The sequence below is a fragment of the Hypomesus nipponensis genome, chromosome 13, assembly GCF_054491055.1.
Source record: "Hypomesus nipponensis isolate SF chromosome 13, ASM5449105v1, whole genome shotgun sequence".
Taxonomy (NCBI): Eukaryota; Metazoa; Chordata; class Actinopteri; order Osmeriformes; family Osmeridae; genus Hypomesus; species Hypomesus nipponensis.
The window spans coordinates 18,861,340-18,868,541 of NC_140373.1; the positions used below are offsets into that span (position 1 = coordinate 18,861,340).

At 40.7% G+C, this 7,202-nt stretch overlaps 1 protein-coding gene across 1 annotated transcript in view; it reads right to left on the minus strand.

The window, feature by feature from the left end:
- znf281b (zinc finger protein 281b) overlaps positions 1-3,802 on the minus strand; it is a 44,596-nt gene extending 40,794 nt beyond the window's left edge. Inside the window, exon 1 of the mRNA XM_084669839.1 lies at positions 3,538-3,802. The gene's annotated coding sequence lies outside the window, so the exon portion shown is untranslated. The remainder of the gene's footprint in view (positions 1-3,537) is intronic.
- Positions 3,803-7,202: the final 3,400 nt, after the last annotated feature.

Consider the following 7,202-nt stretch of genomic DNA (forward strand, 5'->3'; position numbering starts at 1 on the left):
CAAAGATTTACTTTTAGTCATTATTTGGGTAGCACACATATTCTGAATGCCTTCGGCAGAATTCAAATGAGCCATTTTAATCTAGATTAACGCCAAGATAACAGTGATATTAATCTAGATTTAAAAATTAATCTATGCCCACCACTAATCTTAAACTAAAAGCTACAGGCGAGTCTGAACTGCGTGTGTGCAAAAAAACGAAAACTGACATTTTAGGTGGGCATTAGGTCAGCTTTTCTTGAAGCCTTAATAATCAAACTACCCAATCTCCAAATATTATTGTTAACGAAGTTTCCATTACTTCCATTATTTGAGGGACACATTTTCCAAAATGTTGTAGACGCTTATGGATCTGCTACTTTCCAACAAAGTCCTGCTGTAGTTCTTACCAAATAAACTGTACATGACTTGTTTCCTATATGTTGATTTTATCAGAAATTGTTCAATTGCATACAAGCTTCACACCGCAGTTGAGATTACATGTGTGCGTCCTTGAACTGCAAGTCCAGTGGCGATTTCTTTAAGACTGCAAGGGATGCTCAGCTTCCATTTACATTTCAAAAAATTCATGGTCAAATATTTACTATTGTGTTAACATTTTAAATGTGTTAAAACATGTTCATATCGAAGACGAGTTTGTTCAGAACCAGCGACATATATTACCAGGTCGACTGACTGATTTCCTTCTCATACATTTCCGTAGTGCCACAGTGCATTTCCCTGTTGAAGCTCAGCTTCCATAACCTGGCTTCCAGCCCAATTTAGCCCCGCCCACAACAAAAATTTGGTCGGGAAGTTGGGTCTGGAGGGGCCCCTATAGGGGAAAAACGATATAAAACCAGGAGCTGGGCGGACCAATTAAATTGCCAGGGCGGGCTTTATACGATGATGGACAGATGATCAACAGTAACGTAATCAACAACATCACGAAAGAGCGCTTGGGTTGAATTCGTTTTCAACAAACAACATATTACGTTGCTATGATTGGTTGTAGGTCTATCCAATTGAGCGAAGAGGCATTTGTTTTAAGAGTTCGATTGAAACATGTCCCACAGTCACAGCCCAACGGAGAGTTATCAGACTCATATTCTGACTAGAATTATGAGTATGACAACGTCAGGCTACAGCTTCCATGGACTTCAATGGGGCTGCTTTGAACAGTTTTTTTAGTGCTTTGAAACTATACGGTTATTGGATAAATGCTCAGCGTCTCGGGGGGTGAATGGAGGAGTGGGCTGGCCTGGACGCTGGGCTTCCGCGTGATGATTGGAGGGTCTGTCGAAAGACTGCATCTCCTTTTGATCGATAGTAATTTTGTACTATAAAAAGTAATTGAAGCTATTCAAGCTCAGTCCCATTGTGGATTTTGCAACTGTAGTTGAAAGACGAGCTGCAGCAACCTATTTCTTGGTATTTGCTTGGTGAAATTGCTAACCAATTTTCATCATACATTTCATACAATTATACACCACGTTCCTTGTTTCAGTTCAACCTAATTTCCACATTTCCTCCTTCGAGGTTAATATTATTTTGTTAGATCGTTCGTTCATTAATTCAGTAGGTTAGGCTAGTGTCGTAGGGGTGAACTAGCCAGTGAACTAGCCCAAAAAATGCAATGTTTTTAGGATGTAGGCCGAAAATGAGCTTCCCCTCTTTGAAAGACCAGCAGCCGCCACTGTGTAAGTCGTATAACTCATGTCAGTTCATTTAAGCCTGTTATTGTATTATGTCTTGCAAATTTAAATTAAGTTAACTGGTGATTTTAGTTGTTTGTATTCTTCACCTGCTAGCTAAATTGCACGTCTGTTGATTCGATAGCTGCCTTTGCTCACATCTGTATTTTAGGTGCATTATGCTTAGTTTGTAATAGTTTCAATGAATAAATAGGGGGGTTGTTGTCATTATTTGATACACAATGCTCAGTGCTCAGCCTATCAAATAGGGCCTGGCGACATGGGTAGAAAATGATTGATTATATTTCCATCCGATAACAATAATTAAGACCATAGATCCGTAGTAGTAGGCTAGCAAAGTCTCTTCCTCAACTTTTCCCTACACTCGGCATAAAGTTTAGGCAGCGCGGTGAGAGAGATATGTTTGCAGCCAGGGAGCAAATACCTGGGGTCAAGTAACTTAAGGTTTTTTATCATGATGCGACATTTTGTATCACATGCAATTTGTCATGATGTAGGCAAACGCTGATCTGCATAATGAAATGCTTCTTTAAAAAATAACCAGCACAACCGCAAGTGAAGTTTAAATATATATATATACATACATATATATATACATACACACACACACCAGTTTTGGACGATTGCTCTCCATGTTTCTAGTTTAACAGAGCTAGCTAGCTTTAGCTTTACATTACCAGGCTAACGTTATCTAGACTACTACGACTGAACTGATAATATTAATCGCTTAACAACCTAAATCAATACCCAACCATTAACACAAGGTTTTCACATCTGTTTATGGGGATGGCCTTTTTGCAATCTTGAGTAGTTACCGAGCTATCTCCTACATGTTTCCTCTGGTCAACACAGGCAAAATTAGACTACAGTAGAGTTAGCTCTACAATGAGACAAGTGGAGCACACAAGCGTTTGTCGTTCAGCGTTCAAGTACTCAGCATTTGCTAGCTATCTCTTATGCTAACAAGCATAGTATAAAAAGAAACAACGTAGACCAGCACTAGTCTAAGTAATTGGGCATCGCTCTTAAAATTACCCGACACAGACGTGCAACAGTGCAGCTAGCTAATGTCGTCCATGTATTGACTATCGCCACAACCAGCTAGCAAGCTAGCTCGACAATCTAGCACTATTCTGTGCTATTCAATCTAGCACTGTTGTGGCTCAGGTAATTTGATGCTCAACGTATAATTAGCAAGAGAGAGCTAGCTTGAAAATACAAGCATTTGGGACACAGGCAAAACGTTCTAGAATGAGCAAGTTAGCCAATTTGCTGAAAAACTATTTCATAACAAGGCATACCTAAAATAAATAGTGTACCCAATTTTACGCGGAAGTAACACAATCGTACAATACAGACGACGAATGACCTATTCCATTTCCTAAAATGAGACTAACGTTAGCTAGCTAACAAGTTAGCTACGCACTACTAGCGCGCCCTATTAAAAGGTGAGATGGTATCTTTTGGCTAGAGCTAGATTAATCTCAATAACATTGTTTATAACAACGATAATCCTGGATCAAAACCTCCCCAAAAGATTTAACACGTTTGTTCATTTTAGATACATGTGCAATGTATTTATTGCACGCAGACTCTCACAGAGAACTCCACCTCGGCTATAACACAAGGCTATAACTAACGTTACAGATAGCTACTAGCTAGCTAGCTCAGTAGCTCTAGCAGACTGCTCGATCCTCGCATTGTGGACGCAAGACAACAATGATGCTGGCTTCGAGCGAAGCCCTCGCCTGCTGATTCAAATTTCTTGTAATTTCTACAGCGGATATCTCGACATATTTAAACAATTAATCAAACATTTAGCTATTTTTAACACTATACTTACATGCACATGACCGCGGTTGGCGTTAAACGTTTATATCGTGATCCCCTGTTCGCTCCTTGGAGGTTTTAATGCCAAAACATTGTTCTCTTGCGACCGCTGCTTTCTTCCATCTTGGTCTCGCGCGGGGAATTATGGGTCTATAAGTGGACGGGTCGTGAGAGGAGACAGACGAGTTTCCACGGTCTTGTATGCCGTGATCAAGTTCAGTCCGTTGGCCTGTAGGTACTGCTGTGATACAGACTGTTTGGTAGCTTGTAACCAGTGTTTGTAACAATTGCAATAACAATATTCATCAATAATGCACATGAACAGCCAAACCAGAGGAAATGTGGAACACACAATGAAAAGATTATTGAGAGGTGCTGGATAAAAAAAGAGGTTCAGAGACCATGGGGCACCAGGCAGGATATGACAAAAATATTTGGGTCTTGCTTTTTTTTTACACACAACTCAAGAGAATACAACACCACTAATATTTAACATCTCTAAGCGTGTAACCTACGCTAAACTATGTCGTTAGGTTAAGATGGATAATGCCAGTTAGTAAAGTGTCCATCAACAATTTCAATTATTTGTTTGTATTTGCATTTGTGAAAAGACCCATGTTCATTGTGAACTATATGGGAGATACATGAAATTAGTAAATGGTTTACATGTCCTGACCAATAAAGAAATCTTTCTTACTGGAACACATTGTGTCTGGAAGGGCTTTTTTTTGTAATAAATAATAATTTGCAGCTCCAAACCCTGTTTTGGTGTATTTTTGTGATAGGCCTAGATGTGGCACTGTATATGAACAAACCAGGTAAAAGATTTGCTTATCTATATAAACCTGCCCAGCCATGGTGTGTGGCAAAATATCTTCTTGGTGAGTGGCATGGGAATCACTCCTGAACACTGAGCCACAGCCATCCGGCAAATTAATAGGTGTGTTCGACTTCATGCAGCGCCGGCGTCACCTGCAGCCACCTGCAGCCCGGCTGACTTGAAGCAGCCAATGGCATTCTCAGCTTCAAGGCAGCCGGCAGAAAATGAAGTTGAACACACCAAATAACTCAAATAAACAACTGAATTGTCAAGTCATGACATTTGAGTCTGTTAAAGAGTCATTAAATTTGACCCCACACACATGTTATTACAACTGCATATCATCCGTTGCGTGAGCCAGTGTATTATGGTTGTCTAACCAACTCATCATATTGTGGTTCTGAATGAAGAGAGTAAAATAGATTTGTTTACAGTTTTTTACAATCGCTATGACAGTTTTTTCAATACCTTCAACAATTTTCCTAAACTCTTTACACAGTTAGCACAATATCTGTCTGTGTAGGCTGTACAATTAACACATTTCTTGTTGCTTTGACAGAAAATGCAGAGTAAACACAAATGTTAAATGCTTACATTTCTTTTACAGACAAGCTCAACCAAGACCAAAAGAATCGATTTTTACGGACCAATTTACCAATGCTTTCACACTGTCAACAAAACATTTACATTACATTTAAACATTTAGCAGACGCTTTTATCCAGAGCGACTTCCAGTAAGTACAGGGACATTCCCCCCGAGGCAAGTAGGGTGAAGTGCCTTGCCCAAGGAAACAACGTCATTTGGCACGGAGAAAATCGATTCGGCAACCTTCTGATTACTAGCCTGACTCCCTCACCGCTCAGCCATCTGACTCCATGGACTAATAGGACAACATTTACAAGACACCACTTCCAGTAAAAACAAACAGGTTACCAATGTAAAATACACTTTTGGTTGGCACCCAGGGGTAAAATAACAATATCATGGATAAATATAAGTTTATTGATCCCAGAAGAGAAATGTCACAGTTACATTGGCATTGAACTGGATTAACAGTAAAATGTCTTTAACAAAAGGCAACTGGTTATTTCAAATGAATAAGGAGTCCAGGCGAAATCCCAACCACTGCCCATCACTCAGACTGATAAAACAGTAGCAACAAAGTCAAATATCAAAGGATCTCAGCCTGTTCAGGAAGTAGCCTCCATTTAGCTAGTTCCTTCCAGCCTGTTGTCCAGGTGGACTCCCAGGTGTTTGTATGACTGGACCACCTCTATATCAGCTTCCTGACACGTCCCCCTACATCAGCACACATATGACACACAGGGGCCAGATGCAGATTGTGAACATGCAGAAGACCCATGGAAATGACTGCATATGAGTTCCAATAGTGACATGAGGCCAATCCCCATCCCTGTGCACATGTCCATCAGGGCTCATAGCCTGATGAGCCCAATGCACAGACAGGCCTTTACCAAAAGGACAGGTGGATGCAACGGTGTAAAGGAGTGTTTCTAATGAGAATGCAAAACTATCAAAGAAATACTGTTAGGAGAGCAAATAAGGGTCGATATCCCCCTAAAATAGTTTTGTAGTCCTGCCCAGACCCGTAGAGATTACCTCCGCAGCCCCCGCACCGCGGGGAGGCCTCGCAGGGACCGGGGGCCTCGCATTTTCTTCTATTTTTTATCCCATTTGAATTACATGGGATGCACACTATTGTCTTATTGTCTTGTCTGTGTTTCCAGAGTTTATATAAAAATAAAGGAAAGTATATTTAATTTTGCTTTCTTTGTTAGCAAGGTAAGTGACGTGACGAAATAGGTCAGATGGTCACACAGACTGGTGAGCCTGAACAGAATCGGTGACTATAGCGTAGCTCGGATCCTGCTAGGTGGACTGGGGTTATTTTTGGGCCGTCAAGGTCATTTTCCAAGCTAAAACTGATCAAAAAATCTCAGAAGCTCCATGTCACAAGAGAGAATGTCAGGTCTGGCTATCCTTAGCATAGAGAATAAATGTGCGCGCAATTTAGATGTAAAGACCGTGGTTAAAGACTTTGCACACAGATTTGCTAAAAGACGCGCACACCTGCAAACCTGTAGAAAGTAGCCTACCGGTGTATTGACTATATGTAGGCATATTTGTTATGTTGTTGTAACATATGTTCTATTTGAGCTGTTTGATAGGCCCTAGCCTATTTCTTTTTCTGTTTGAATACATTTGTTCTCTGTTTGAGCTGTTTTGTTCTGATTGAATACATTTCCCTCAAAAGAAAAGCTTGAGTTTTGATATCCTGTATTTATTATACGGCTCTTCAGAATGTTCCAAAAAGTTAAGTTGATCGCGTCGGGGTCCTGTTCGTCCCGTCTGGATTTATCTTTGGAGGGGGGGCTCCCATGGTTATTCTGCGGGGGGGCCTTGTGTTTCCGTTACGGTACTGAACGTAGGGTAGATAGTGCCCCTATAAAAATGTCCCTGGCCCCCCTTGTGGCCCCCCTGAGCTGACTGAAAAATGAACCGAGGAAGGGACATTGCAGCCTTTTTTGCCCTAGTAAATAAAAAAGTTAGAGAAACATATCAAGGTATTAAGAGAGTTGAGGAGCTGGAAGAGGGGGAGCCAGAGCATTTTGTATGATTTTAATGTAAAGCTAAATTAAAGTATTTAATGTCTGGAGTAATCTGAAGGTTGCCAGTTCAATTCCTAGCCGTGCCAACTGACGTTGTGTCCTTGGGCAAGGCACTTCACCCGACTTGCCTCGGGGGAATGTCCCTGTACTTATTGTACTGAAAGTCGCTCTGGATAAGAGCGTCTGCTTTATGGAAATGTTTAAATATCCTTTGTTTCTGTTTTTTT